Genomic DNA, 16,183 nt, shown 5'->3' on the forward strand with positions numbered 1-16,183 from the left:
ACTGCTTACAGCAGTGCGACGAGTCCTCGACCTAAAAACAAAACACTTTAACGCACCACTAAAACAACTGCCTACCCTGCACGAAACTCTTTTCTTTGTCTTGGTGGCTGATTGGAGTCTCTTTCAGTTTCACTTTTTTTTGATTCTCTGATGCCATCAGCAGAACCGGGCTGACGGGTACGGTGCCCTACACAGGCCGCCAGTGTGTCCTCTTCCCCATTGTGTGTGAGGGTCTGGGTAGAAAGAAGAGTCTTGGATTTAAGAGTGTTGCCCCCACACAACCCCCCAGCAGCATTATTCCAATACCTGGCACTCAGGATCTCGCCTTAGTTTATAAAAGTATTTCAAAGTTAGCTTCATTAAACGAGAAGGGCTTTCATCATTGTGCCTTTTTTTTCTCTGGTGGACTCTATGGTAATATTGAGCGTAAATCACACCACATGGCATCGAGTGAAGTAGTGCTTGGCTGCATCTCCCAATGTAGTATACCCCTCTGGGGGCAGATCCGTTACTGATTGGAGGAAGCTCTTTGTGCAGCAGTGGGTGTCAGCAACATCAGATGAGACGCTAACACAGAGGCAGACTGGATGCCTCTGAAACGTCGCTGTCCCATGTCAGAAGATAAGGTGCACCCTGATATCTCCACATAGAACTTCAACAGCGACCCAGCTGTGAAGAGTCCAGCAAACCGAAGCCGAGAGATGCACTTTCTGCTGCAATTTCCATCAAGTTGAGAGGGTTTTGTTTATGCCCAAGTGCCCATTAGCATGAGGACAACAGGCTTTGTAATCCGAGATCTTGAAAGCTTAATCATACCAAGTATGTGCATAATAAAAATCATTTTCATGGGCAGGATACCTTTTTCTCTCTCTGAATGAGTACAAATGAAGAGGCACTAATGTATGCCGTAGCACCCGTTTCCTAGTGGCTGACTGTACATACTCTCGATGGCTCGAAACCCAATTCTCTCAGACAGTCCAACCGGCTTTATAGGCTTCGCCTAGGCAGCGCTTGCGCTGTCTCTTTGAGACATGCTGTATTCAGGATATGGGCTTGAAGTTCCGTCCATATTTTACATTTTTTCTTGTCACTGTACTTTGTAAATGGTGGCTTTTAATTGGTCAATAGACTCAGTAGTCCCTACTTAGTACCGCCTTTTCTCTTCTTGTAACCACCCATGAGGACTGACCCTGTTACTTGTGTTATTACTCAGTAGGTTTTAATTACAGTCTCCAAGCACTATTTTCTTAAACCGCTTTGACCTGCCTGCTGTTGCAGACAGGACACGCTCTCCTGCAATGCTCATTAGTGATTCAGCGCGGCGCACGCTTTATGAATGCCGCGCTATAACATTTAAATAGGCTACCCCCGCCTAAGCTGCACAGATGCCGCGCTTCATGGTTCGTGGGGCTCTTCCGGGGCACCTTAGCAGCAACTGAGACAGTTTACTTTGGTAATGGGTGGGCGGTCTATTTCGGGGCGGGTCCTTTTCTAACCAATCACTAGCAATTACTAGGAAGTAAATCGATACAGACCGCCCCACAGCCTACCTATCACTTTGAATTAAACGTTTTCCTTACTTCACCTCATTTTCACATATTGGGGAGTCCGAAGCGGGGTGAAGACACGCACCTGTGGGAGATCGTCTGTCCCAACTCGGGAGGTAGGGGCCACGTTCACGCACCTCACCACCTGATTGTTGAGCGTTTGCGTGTCAGCAGCAACAGCTGTCATAAGAGTGTGAAGTTTAATTGTGTTACTGACTGAGGCAAAGGAGAAGCATTGACGGTGGTCCTCTATTGCTAGCCTGCGGTGTTCAAAATTAAAAGAGAGGTCAGGTGTGTATATCTCGAACACATATACACAGACTAATAACATTTAAAGAAGCAGAGATCATTAACTCTTATCCAAATCCCTAGCTACTAAATCACTGGGCCTTTCATACTCTCTGTCATAAATATCACTTACAAATCAAAGCATCAACTGTCACTTAGGAATTGTAAAGGGATGAACAGATTTTCAGGTCCCTTTTGAACTTTCTACTAACTGTAAGTTCAGTTATTAAAGGTGAGCCAAGCTAAGGGCTGCCCTGGACTTGGCTGTCAGAGCCTGTGCAGAAGCTGAGCCTTGAAAATATTTGGCATATAAATAATGCAACTAACTTCCTGTTTGAATGCAAGGTGTCTTTAAAATGAACGTCTTAAATGCAGCAGCAATTCCGCCGCGGTGCGGGCGTTCTAAAGAGTGGGCGGGGCTGTGACGGCCAACAGTCGTTCGCAGCACCAGGGAGGGAGTGCTGCCGTTGGCCGAACAAAGCACGGAAGGGGTTAAATAAAATTATTTCTTTAACACAGAGAAGCATTTCACTTTAGTACATCAAATTATGTTGCATTGAGAGTATTTATTAAAAGTCCGAGTTTTTAAACATGAACTGAGAAACATTCCTGCCCCCCACCCATGACAATGGTATTAGTGAACTAAAAGGCATGTCATTTGCCACGTGTACCCCTATGTGCCCTAGGTTCCTAAAATAGTTGAAGCTTCATTATATATATTAAATCAAATCACAAGATGTTTGTACAACACACATCCTGAACTCATAATGTATTTGCCTAGAATCACATAATTTAGTCAAGCAGGGAAGCCAGAATTGATTCTGATTTTGTAGTTTCACAATGTGAAATTTAGCCAATTCATGGATATCTCTTCTGGCATCAAAAGTCAGTGCTTTGCATTCAAATCTTGGAGGATGAGATAAGATGGTGGGTTAGAGGCAGAATCCATTTTTTTGTTTTGGCAGTTTTACATTGCCTGAACCTCGCCTAAAGAAATAATAGTATTTCACTATCGACACAGACAATGTGACATTTTTTTCCAGTGGGGAGAATTGCTCGGACTCGTAACCTGGTTCCTTCTGTAGCTCCCTTTGGGCTTGAAGCTCCAAAGGACCTCAAACTTGGGCAGAGCCGGGCATCTGGCTCTTGCTTTTAGAGACTCGTCTAACTCTATTCAATGCCAAAGAGCAGAAAACTGGCTGACTGGTACCACATATATTAAATCACAGTAAAAGTATTGCTACATTAAGCTATTTTGTGAGATTTGTTTGGAACAATTTACAAGCTGCATCAAAAAGTCTTTTGCCTTAGGAATGTATGTATTCCATATATTTGTAATCAGAATATCTCTGGAGCAAGAGAGCAAGAATGAATAAGAGGCTGGATGATGGTTATTGTGAATCATTGTACTTGATATTATGGTATGTCTGTACTTGCTTTCCAACCCACTCTCTGTCCTCCTCGTAGGTATAATCTGAGATCCACATGTTCCTCTTTTTCTGCTTGTGTGGCAAATGTCAGGTTGGATAGGCCATCTTATAAGGAGGTGAATGTGTGATGTGGCTGGAACTGCCATCTTGTCACATAGGGAGTATTTCTCGGTGTACCTCATGGAACCACAGCTCAATAAGAGGTGTATATGCAGGGCACGCGGTGGTTCATTCCACAGCCATTACTGGAGAGTAATCAAAGCTTTACTCCAATTGCTACTTTTTTGTCTTGGTTCTTATTCATGAAGTGCATCCGAACTTTGGCAGGGACCCTTTAGGTCTTAGTGTTAATTCCTCTCTCCACAATAGCATAAGTGGCCAGGTTTCACAGCATTCCATGGAATCGTACCCAAGCAACCTACTGCAGTACTGCAGAGATCAAAACTACAGGAGAGACTCTGAGTCGTAAGAATTGTTGAAACGAGGTGTATTTAGGACTATGATTATATGTAAATTAAGGATGTATTATCTGCACATCTCTCGTGATGGTTCCCATTCCTTATTCATGAGGCCTACAAAAGCAGTGCAGGATTTAACTAGCAAATACAAAACACACTAGATAACAATATAATGTACATCATTTTTTCATAACATAATAAGAGAACCATTGCCTACTACTTCAAGGGCTTCTGGACAGAAGGTGATAGATTATTCATTTTCAAGTTGTGAGGGAGGCATGCAAAAATGGATGTGGAGCCACCCAAGTCAACTCTGATCATATCTCCCTTCAGAGAGCCCGACACACTGTCCTAGGTTCTGTCTTTTTCCAACTAGGTCCACCATGAATTCCTTCTGCAACTGTACATTTAACCACAGCATGAGCTAATCGAATTTCCCTAATGGACCTACCCAGAGAAGCATTTAAAGAAAACACCTCTGGTCTGATGACTGCATCAAGCAGTAGAACTAGAGTCAGTTTTTGTCTAAAAATTGATTTCTACATAGTAGGACAAATCATTCTCCAAACCTCTGAGTAGGTGTAATGGCAAAAAAAATTAGAACTACAGCACGCACAAACTTGATACCAGTAGTTTCTAACGTGGCAAAGAATGATCATGCTAACACTCAAGAACTAAAGGTAAACCCCTATATCAGTCAGTCAGTCAACACAGCTTTATTCGATATGAAATATCTTAAAAGCATTACATTTAAAAACACAGTACATAATAAATATGAATAAAAAGAGAATCACATTGATAATCATTGTTCCAGTAAAAAGTTAAAAATGTATTAAACCAAACAGCTTTGCTGAAGAAATATACAATTTATGGTTACATTTATTCATCATAAAACTTTCAATCTTATGAGCCAGGCCCAGCTTAAAAATGTGGCCACCCCGCAGGCTAGGGTTGTATTTGAGTCTGCTCGGAGGATTCTGAGGGCCGTGGAATAATTCCTGGTCTCAAGCAGCTGGCATACAGGTTTTAACCATTTCCTTCTGGGTTTAATGTAAGCCGGACATACAAAAGTATGAGATATTTTCGGCTACACCTGCACAGTGTGGACAGTCAACGGGCGTTTGATAAGGAGGGCTCCATTTACTCGTGCTTTTGCGAACAGGGAGAGTACCCAACCTGAACTGTATAAAGAGTGCCCTATCTCTCGGTTTCTGGATAAAATCCATGTAGGGCTCCAAGCGAGGCGAAACTCATCAGTCAATCTACCTAAATTAGAGTCTCTAAGCTCCTGATTGTCAATCCAAGCCCAAAAGGCTCTCTTAGTTTCGCTTTTGGTCAATGGAATCCCTGCCTCCCAAGCAATTTTGAGACCAGTGGCCAAGAGAAGCCTTTTTACATTAGCTAGCCAATCAATCTTATGTGAACCCTGGAGGCTCATTACTTCTCTAAGGCCATCAGCATAACCAGATAACTCAGCTGTGCGCCATAACCGAGCCCAATAGAGGAGGGGACGTAAAGTAATTAGGTCCTTAATTGAGCGACGACCCAAGTCGCTCAGAAGAGGCTTAGTCGGGATCCCCCTGGGGACCGAGACAAGCTCTTTAAAGAACTTGTTTTCTGCCACGACAAGGCTATCTACGTTGCGAAAGACCCAGAGTTCGGCCCCATATAATGCACAGCCCACAGCCTTTGCGGCATAAATCTCAAGTGCTGGGGTGATGGGATGATGCACGATGTTCCCTCCCTATCACACCAACAACCCGCTTGTGATTTAGGGCCATTTTTTCGATGTGTGGCTGCCATTTCAGATTATCTGAGACTCTTATCCCTAAATAATCAAAAACTTTCACACGCTCTAGAGGAACACCATCGAGGAGAAGGGTGGATTTGGACGATCTGCTAGGATTAAAATAGAGGAGCTTGGTTTTCGAAGTATTAATAACTAGGCCCCTCTCCTTACAAAAAAGGCAGAACCGATCCAGCAACTTCTGTAAACCCACTGGTGTTTTTGAGATCAGCAGAGTGTCGTCCGCAAAAAGTAATGCTGGAACTTTAACACCTGCCAGAACGGGGGCATTGGCATTAATTTCCGATAAAAAGGAAACAACCCCATTCACAAACAGAGTGAACAGGGTTGGCGCCAAAACGCATCCCTGGCGGACGCCTCTATTGACGGGGATTTTGTCTGTTATTTGTTCCTGAGTGCCCCATCGAATGCGGGCATAATTCCCATCGTGCATGTGGGCCAAAAGGTTCAAAATGGGCAAGGGAAACCCCATATCTTGCAAAACCGACCATAGGCGTTCTCTGGGAACCAGGTCAAAGGCGGTCTTCAATCAATTAATGCAAGGTAAAGAGCGCCTTTGCCAACGGTTACCACCTTCCAGTATAGAAGTACCAGCCTAAAAGCCTGGTCGATTGTGCTTGTGAGTGCCCTAAACCCTGCCTGGAATTGCGAGATGATATTGTTTTCTTCGGCCCATAGATGGATCCTCTCCAGGAGGACCCTGCCAACCACCTTCTGTCCTGCATCAATAAGACTTATAGGGCGGTAATTGGCCGGGTCCCCCCTGGACCCCTTCTGATAAATGGGAACCACTACTGCTCGTTCCAGGAATCAGGGACTGGAGGCCCTTGCAACAAAGCATTGATCAAGAAAACAAAATAGGTGGCCCAATGCTCGGCGTTGGCTCTAAAGAGATCACCCGGTATACCATCTTGTCCAGGGGCCTTGGCTGTAACAATTTTATTTATGGCCGCCAGCACCTCTGTTTTCCCTATGGGGTCAAAAGAGTCCGAGGGAATAGGAATGGATGCAACTAAATGACCCACAGCTCACCAAAATCTTGTCTCCTGCGTATAATCTCCTAAAGTGATCAAACCACTTCCCATCAGTGATATGATTAGGGATTTGGTTGGGATCACAACCGGTAGATCTTCTTACTAGGGCCCAGAAAGCTCGGCATTCTTGGACTGGCTTGCTATCTTCAAGTCATTCCAATGCGATTCTTCCCATGCCTTTTTCGCCTCTATGATGGCTCGTCTATACTGCTGCCTCGCCCTGCGTACCTCAACAGTATTAAAGGTTTTGACGGCAAATAACAGTTCACGTTTTTTCACCCTACAATCCTTATTGAACCATTTCTCCATTGGCTTACTACTCATAGAGCGCTTTTTATGAGATGGAGCCTCTAGAAAGAGCGAGCCCAACAAGTGAATTGTTTCGACATGAATTGTCTCCACCACTAGGGGCCCAATCTCATTCATGCAAGCAACCGAGAGCTTGGCAGTCTGATCTCTTAAAATTTCCCCCGAAGATATTCTTTTTTGTTCATTCAAAATGAATTTTGGCCATTTGAGAAACCTTTTGCAATTAGATGGTATAATTGCCTTTGATAACATCTCAGAATTAATGATAGGGCGATGCACCGTGTTTTGCCACAAATCCAGCATGGAAAGAGATAGAGGGTTATGGTCGCTATCAATAGACGATATAATAATCATGTCACATACAAATTTCCATAACCTCTTATCAACCAGTATATAGTCAATTCTGCTTGGGCATGACACCCTATTGTAAGTGTTTGCCCCCAAGACATCAGAGGGCGTACGCCCATTAGTAGCTCTTAAACCGAATTCCAACATTAAAGCATTCAGTTGAATGACCACCGGTGACCATTTCTTAACTGGCGAGATCGACAGTACAGGTATGCCCCATCTTCCATCTTCAGCGTGGGTTCCCAGAATATCATCAGTTGCCAAAGGTTCAAACGTGCAATTTAGGTCGCCGGCAATCAGAGTAAAAGAATCAGATGGACAGGAGACCAGCACTTCAGACAAGATGGAAATAGTTGCAGATTTTGCCCCTCCTTGAGTGCCCCTTGCATAGATGTTAAAAAGTTCTAAAGTTATATTGCCCTTCGTGCCCTTGATTGTTAGTCTCATCAGGTCTGGTGATAGACATAAGTGAGGGATAACTTTATAGTTAAGCACAGCCTTGACCCAGACCATGAGGCCACCTGATGGGCGCCCGCTTCCAAAGGAGATGGCAGGTATATGGAAACAAATATAACCGGGCTTGAACAGTGACTCAAGACTCCATGTTTCTTGGAACACACACAAGTCATAGTCCTCAATAAAAGTGTTCCAGTCCGGAAGGGATAGCTTGTTTCATAATCCTGCTATATTCCATGAAACAACTTTAAGATTCACAATAGAACCACCGCCTTGGGTTACATCAGGGGCCCAGGCATTCTCTAGATTGGCCTCTATGGGTACTGGAACTACAGCTAACGGTTCAGGACCTGGCCATAAGGTTGGATGAGGAGGACTTGCTAAATAGGGCAGGAGTGCTTGAATAAACCCCTTGATGGACCTGAAGTCAGTCAACAGCCTCCAAGCTACTAAACTGGTTTTGGGTAGAGATTTGACTTGGTATTGATAAAGGCTCCAACCTGTCCCTGTTAATCGGACCCCTCCCATTCCACTTTACTAAGGTCCACCCTTCATCTGCAGTGGGAGAGTAATTGGGGGGGGGGTAAAAGTAAGACACTGGAAGGGATAGGATGGAGGCCTTTGGGCTGTAGTATTTCCAATTACAGATGTGCTCCACTGTCCTGGGCTCTTTAAAATTAACAGGGACGCAGTCCCCCCTAATGTCCTTAGCCATATGGCCCACCCAGGACACCCTACGTACCATAAGTATTTTACTCGAAATATACGTTGGCAATGGCCTATACTTGTTTAGCCAATCTCTACGGGGTCCCCGACTCCCTCCTTCAACTGAGCTGATTTGCACTGGGATGGTTTGTTTGTTACTGGAACCACTGGTGCCTTAACTGGGGGAACAGGTGGAGCCTGTGAGGCAGTAATCGGAGCTAACGGGGTTACATGGTCAGTAGCGATCTTCCCTCCCAGGGAGTCGTTTAAAGGAACAATGACACTTGGTGTAGTTACCATCTTTAATGAATCGGCAATTCCCAATGATGCAAGTTCTATCTTGCTTAATTGCTGTTCAATCTTGGTCAGCCTATCTTCGACTGGGCGGAGAAAGTGTTTCATAAAATCACCTATTTTAGCCAAAAGGGGGTCCTCCCTCCATACCCTTCCCCTTGGGCTCCCTAAGCTTTTCCCCCCAACCTCTGTCCGGGGTACCATGGGTGTTAGACCACCATTAGAAGAGTCTATGATTACAGAGGATGTCGCAATAGCTTGGTCCCCTGCGGTGATAGTTACTTGGATATTTGTGGGCACCTTCCCTTTCTTACCACCAATTTTGTTAACCTTCCATTGCTTACACTTTGGGATAGCCCCTTGGCGTCTCTCTCGTAATTTCCTAGTGCTAGGCTCCTTAACAGGACTGGCCACAATCGGTAACTTAAGGGATGTCATTAATAGCGACTCAGAGACCGTAGATAGGTCCCCTATAGAAAGGTTGTCCAGGTCACTAACTACCAACTGAGCGTTTGATGAATCAGATATCACGGGTACACCAATACTGATAATAGGGCCATGATGATCTGGTGTCCGAGCATTGGCAATATTTCCCATTGATGACCTCCTGGCGAGTGCTAAGTCCTGAGAGACCCGCCTCTCCATTATCGTGATCCCCTGATCAATAACTGAGTTGACCCTGGTAATGAAATTGTCCATCAACCCAGTTAGGTGTGCATTGGCTACCTTGCTCCTGGTCTCCTTGGCTGCCATATTATTAGAAGTAGAATGCAATTAAAGTACTTACAGATGTTAGGGGGGTTGCCCGTCCCGTCCTCAACCGGTCTTGAACGGGCTTAAACGGGCCCGCCCTTGGCCCGGGCTTCGTCCCGCAATGTGGATCTCTGGTGTGGGTTTAAACGCCTCCTGGCGCAGTCGCGGCGTCAAACGAGCGCGCTGCTGCTGAGGCAGCCGGGAATCGTAGTCCCGGGGGCGGTGGCGGCGTGGCCCCAGTACAGTCGGCAAAAGGTCGCGGCGTCAAAGGTGAGGCTGTGGCAGTAATTAGCTCTCTCCCCCTATATGATACCAATCATCACATGAGGATCGGAATAGGGTAATCTGCGAAATCATCCTTAAACCAGAACACCTCCTCCTGACTCCATAAGAAATAGCTGATTGCATAGATAACTGCCTTTTGGGATCATGTGACTGACACAAACATTCCCGATAGAACGCATTCCTCAAAGTAGATGTTCGTTCATATTATTATATTTTTATTTGCCATATATAGCCATAAAAAGGGAGAGCTGCAATACATACAATTAAAATCTGATTTGTACAAGCCCTACAGCGTTAAAACAGTATAAAACACAATAAAATCCTGATAAATTCAAACAAAGAAGCTCTAGCAGGCCATAGGGAATACCTAATTCATCATCAGCGAGGGGAAGGAATCATTCAAGCATGAGTAACATCACATTTCTGCCCTGCTCCTTATACATTATATAACTAATTCCTTCAATAACTCCTGTATAGCAATTAAAAATCTTCCCATTGCGCATGTCACATTTAATCTCAAGCGCTTGATCCCTGCTGAAAATTTCATAGGCAGTAATAAGGGGTTTCAAAAATGTTTTCCGTTCTTCTAAGAACCACAAGCAGCCCAACAGAATATGTGGGCCGTTGCATTTTACTTGCAATCCACATGTACACAGACCTTGTTCATTTATCATAGCAGATTTTATCGTCCAATCCGTGTTGCATGGGTTCAGGCCCACTCTAAATTTCAAGATTGTATTTCTAAGTTTTGGATTAGGCATAGCCTTAATATAGGGGAATATTTGGTCATTGGTCCCCCTGTTTATCAAGAACCAGGAGGACGATTTACCCCTCAAATAACGCAAATCTTCCTCTCGGGCCTTCGAGTTAATAATAGCACGCAACGCCGACTTGGGAATCTGCCGCCTCGACCTCCATTGGTCTGGTTCTAAGAATAGTTTGACACATAACTTGTCTAGCTTGATTCTAGCTTGGGACGCCCAATTTAGTTCACTAGGTTCTATTTCATTTTTGAAGAGTTTTGCTATTTTGGCAGGCCCCTCTCCATTCATTCTCTGCCAAAAATTCAATGCTGCTTGCATACCCCGGAAAGGCTTTAAGGTGACATTCCACTCGTACGGCCTGTATCATTGTTGCCGAGGGGAGGGCTAGCAGCTGTTTGACGCATTTACTCTCTTCTAAGTACCAATCCGATTTACCTTCCATATATAATACCTCTACACCGTATCGGAACGGAGGGCGTACCAATGCATTAAAAGCCGATAGAATTGGCTGCAGGGAGGAACCTCCGTATTTTTGCTTAAATTGTTTAAGGCCCCATACTGAAGAGAGCGCCTTTGATTTGAGTGCCTGTATGTGATCCTTCCAGTTTAACTTATTGTCGAACCACATACCCAAATATTTATATCTATCCACTTCTTCCACTCTGACCTCTCCCAATTTCCAGTACAGGGAGGACTTCTTTTTTCCCAATACCATTATTTTGGTCTTTTCTAAGTTGACTGTGAGGCGTTTTTTAGGCAATATTTATGAAAAATATCCCGTTTTTTTTGCAAGGCCAGTTCTGTCTTGTCCATTATCACTAAGTCATCTGCATATAACAGACAAGATATATGAGTACCTCCCATCTTAGGACTTACCCCACCTGCCCTACTCAGTATGTTGGGTAAATCTGATAAAAATAAGGAAAATACCAGTGGGGCTAGGACACAGCCCTGCAGCAAACCATTCTTTATCTTAATTTTGTTGGATAGGGTTCCCTGGGTATCCAAGACAACCCTGGCCCAGTTACTCAAGTGCATTTCCTGGATTAGAGCAAGTACTGCCTTGTTGTTTCCGAGCTCTATTAACATACTCCACAGTAGACTATAGTCCACTGAATCAAAAGCAGCTCAGAAGTCTACAAAGCAGCAAAACAGGTCAATATGCACTTCAATTGCCTTCTTTGCCATTGCCCAAAGACTGAGGCAATGGTCAATGGTTGAATGGCCCTCCTGGAACCCACCTTGCTCTATTGGTATTAGGTTATACTGCTCTGCCCAGGATTTCACTATGCCTAGTAGTATTTTAGAAAAAACTTTCTCCACTACATCCAGCAAGCTTATTAGGCAGTAATTTTGGGGTAGTGTAGCATCCACTTTTTTATAAATTGGCCTCACAATCGCCCCCTTCCAACTTTCTGGGAAAACACCCGAAGTTATAATATGCTGAAAGGTAGCATTTCGAAACCTTGCCCACCAGTCTGTGCTATTTTTTAATATGATTGCAGGTAGGTTATTTGGCCCTGCAGCTTTAGTTAGCTTTAGGGATTGGCTAATTTCTTTTATGTTTTGAGTGGAGAAGTACTGCCCTTGTAGTTCTGCCTCCTCGTACCTTATTTCCAGGGTATTTTCCCTATTTGAACCATTGTACAGTTTACTCAAATGGCAGGCCCAGTCGTCTTCACCCACTAAGCACCGCATTTCCTCCTGTACGTTTCCCTCTTTTGCCAGGCGCCAGAGTGATCTTATATTATTTGTGTTTATCACATCTAACATGGTATTCCAATTTTTGGCCATATATTCTAATTTACTATCCCTCAACTTATTTTTATAATCCTGTTTTGCCCCTCGAAGGCTCTCCAGAGTTCCCTTATCTGGCCTTTTCCTTAGCTGTCTTTCTCATTTTCGTACCCTCAATTTTAACTTCCTACACTCGTTATTAAACCACCCATTTGTTCTTGCTTTCTTCTTAAAGGCTGGCCCTACTTTTATCTGAATCTTTAGACAATTTACGATCTGCTCTATTGTATGCTCGTACTGGGTTAAAATTGTATCATCTTGTACCACTTCACCTACTGCCTTATAATCAATCATTACATTGTTAACCAATTTCAGGCTGTCCTCTGTTATACGTGTATTTATACATCTGGGGTATTCAATCTGTAAGGGAATCACTTTTTCTCTTCCCAACTCTTGTTCCATCTTTATAAATAATTGTAAAGGCCAGTGGTCCATTCCTTCACACTGCAGTGTTTCAAATCGTTCTATTTCCTTGAAATACAATGCGTTTATAAAGGTATAATCAATTGGGCAGTTCTGATTCCCTATGCAGAAAGTCTTTCTTGCAGGGCGGGCGGTGTTAGACAGTCCATTAGCACTAAATAGTCCTATGGATCCTAGACATTTTACTAGATGTTTATCTCGTGCTGAATTACCTTTGCCAGCAAAACTTGCTGCAGATACTTGTGCAATGGTTAAAAGATCTTTAAAAAGTTTATCACTGTGGGAGGGGTCTAGTTTATGATTAAAATCTCCTAAGATCATTATCAGATATGCTGCTTTTGTTGTGCTCATAGCCGCTAGATCCTTCTCTAGCAGATCCAGTTGCTTTTCATAATCTATTATTTCACCTGGCTGAATATATACATTGATCACGACTATTAGTTCCCTTGTTTGCATACCCCTATATAATTCTACCTGGCAGGCTAATAGCCACCTACAGTTGTCACGCCTGATCCAGATAAGTGTGATGTCCAATATACAGAACGCCCTTGCAAATACCAAAATGGGGAAGCAGAGGTCTTGCAATTCTTCACTGCTACCGTCACTAGGTAGAGAATGTGCCTGGGACCGGAGCGCCTGTTGGGACCCTGGGCAGAGTAAACAGACCAAAGAGGCAGCAATGGAGCAGAGGTGAACGAGGGGTGGAAGCGACCACCACCTAATAAACGCACAATGACAATCTCTGAGCATACTCCTGATTTCCATCCTAACAGCGGAGTCCGAGCACAATGTCCGACGCCCGGTGGAGCCGCTCTGTTCAGCTATTGAGGAGATCGGCCTTGGTTCATCCCCTGACCGCCACCTACCCAGCCAAACTTTGGGCACAGTTTTTCTCCCCGTCTCCGTGTTTCGCCCCCCTCCCATCGTATTTCTATCAGTACCCTTTTTCTCCCACAGGTCGCCGCTACGCAGACGAACCCGACTGCTTTTCCCTCTCGTTATTGCCTCGTACCTACCCCTTATTACCCTCGACTGGGTTGGAAATATCACCGGTCATTGGGTAAGTTCCGAACTCACCATATCCCCGTGAGTTCCTGTTAGACCTGACAGCCCTTTGGGTGGTCCCTCCTATGTATTTATTTATTTTTGTCCCCTTTTCGCCTCCTAACTCCTTTCATTTTTATGTCCACTATCATTTTTGGTGCTGTCCTTGGGGTTAGGTGCTACCTTATCCCTATAACTTTTTGAGGCCTAGGCGCTCGCTTAACATGGTGAATACAGACACACAAAATGGTGGCTTGTAACTGCCACATTTTTTTACCTCAGGGTTCTGAGCCATAGGACAACATAGGGAAGTTCTAGAATCTTCCAGCTGATTCCAGTAGCCAGGGCCCAGTCTATAAAAGGGCCAGATTCAGGGCGGCCATTTTAGAGTGACCAGAGAGCTTGTGGGGAGCCTAGTGAGGAGTGAAGCGATAGTGTGGGGAGGCAGGCGCATTGTTAGGAGCTAGCTCGTCCTGTGGGCCAGCTGTTCTACTCTGCTGACATGACCCCCTTTCTACCGACTAAGCCCTGACATTGCTCATTGACCTTTTGCCCCCTAATCCTGGCGGAGTTCCGTTGTGGAGAATCGGCGGGGCAGGTCGGGTTGCCGCCAGCAAGGTAGTGGTTGTGAGGCCAGCGCTGCAGAGATCAGCGTGTGCAATCGGATAAGATCCCGGAAGAAGGGGGCGGCAAAGTGAAGAAGGCCAGGCCGCGTAAGTTCCCTCCCCCTTTGACGAGTGAGGCGAGAGCGGGATGCTGACGGAGTGAAACGCCAAAGGAGACGCCGCATAACTCCGGCCCAGTCAGCTGCCTAAAGACAGCAGCGCTGGGGCCGGAATCACCACAGAATAGCTGACACGAGATTGGTGGTGGTGACGCGGCCAGGCGAGCAGGCCGGGACTAAACTTTTCACCAGCCGGTAAGGACGTGACGGGAAGTGCGGGGCCCCAGGGGCTGAGAGGGCCTCGCTACTGCCAATGAAGTTTGTCTGGGAGGGGAGAGTTGGGCCTATCCGGGATATCAGCCTGAGAGTGGATAACTGTTGATCACCGGGAGGGGACCTGGAAATAACCCTAAGACCTTGGGATACCTCTCCTCTGTTAAACTACGCCTGGAACAGCACGACACCAGTGCGTGGCTTTATGAATAAGGCATTTTCTCTATTTAAGGAAAGTAGCCTGAAAGAAAGGGTCTTTTGAATGAGGCTTAGGTTACCGTTCATGAAAGCCGAGGTAACAGAGCGGTTCAGGAGATAAGTAAGGGGCCACTCCTGTTATGCAGATCAATTAGAGACAGAGCATGTTCTTGTGGAAACCTGACATGATACTGTGATTTTAGAGCAATCTATGTAGCTTAATTAGAATAATAAAATATCTTGCCTGTCTTAATTCAGATACCTCACTGTGAACCCCGGTACTAGTGGGCTAATTGTGGAATGTTTGCTGAAAATCTGTATCCTACTGCCAATAATAACATTGAACCCTCAAGGGTAAGGTATAACTACAATGAACATTTACATTTGCTGTTAACTTCAACTAAAGCTGTGTATTATTCACTGCTTATATAAGGGCCAAGAATTATTACTGAGCTCCTTTCATTTGGGGGAGAAGTGTGTCATTAATGCTATATGTAAATGTGCATATGCTAACAATCAAATGTAGAGTTATTTTCTGAACGAAATCGAAACACTGCTAAGAAACAAAGAGAAAACTACAAGAGATTTTATAAAACAGCTCGTATTTTTCTAAACTAGTGTAGTGTCATTTATTTTGGTGGATGGGCGCTGAGTTACTGTGTGAGGTGTGATGCAAGCGTAACACATTTGGCCTCTGAGTTTAGTCTTACCTACTCTGTGCCGGGTTACCCTATGTGGACTGGTAATCCCAGGTCCAACATAATTGGTGTTCAGCTGTGGGATTACAGTTTATGCTTGCTTTCACTTAGTAGTAGCTTGGTGTGCATCACATGCCTACACCTGGAGTTTTCTCCTAGCGGACTCCCTAATTAAAAGTTTTGTTTTTTTCAAATTCTTTCCTGGTGGTGGGTGGAGGTAGCTTTTAATTATCGCCCTTTCTTGACTTCTTCCAAGTGACTGTCAGAGACCCTGTAGGCAAAATGGAATTTGAATTGGAGGAGTTGGAGACCTACACTGCGGCCCAACTCAGGAAATTTTGCCAAAGTAAGGGGGTGTTTTTCAAGCGTGGTGCTAAAAAGGGGCAACTCCAAACCTGCTTGAGAGCATGAGTGGCCGCTCACCCGGATGGGAAGAAGGAGGAGGAAGAGGGGGATCGGGACACTGTCATCGGAGTGGATGTACTGTACCAAACCGAAGGGGGGAACCTACTAACAGGTCCTAGGACACTTTCGAGGGAGGGCAGTAGTGTCTCTGTAAGGAGCTTGACCGAAGCCGAATTAACTGACCGGAGAGAGGAAAGGCAGTT

The sequence above is a fragment of the Lissotriton helveticus genome, chromosome 3_1 (assembly GCF_964261635.1).
Source record: "Lissotriton helveticus chromosome 3_1, aLisHel1.1, whole genome shotgun sequence".
Lineage (NCBI taxonomy): Eukaryota > Metazoa > Chordata > Amphibia > Caudata > Salamandridae > Lissotriton > Lissotriton helveticus.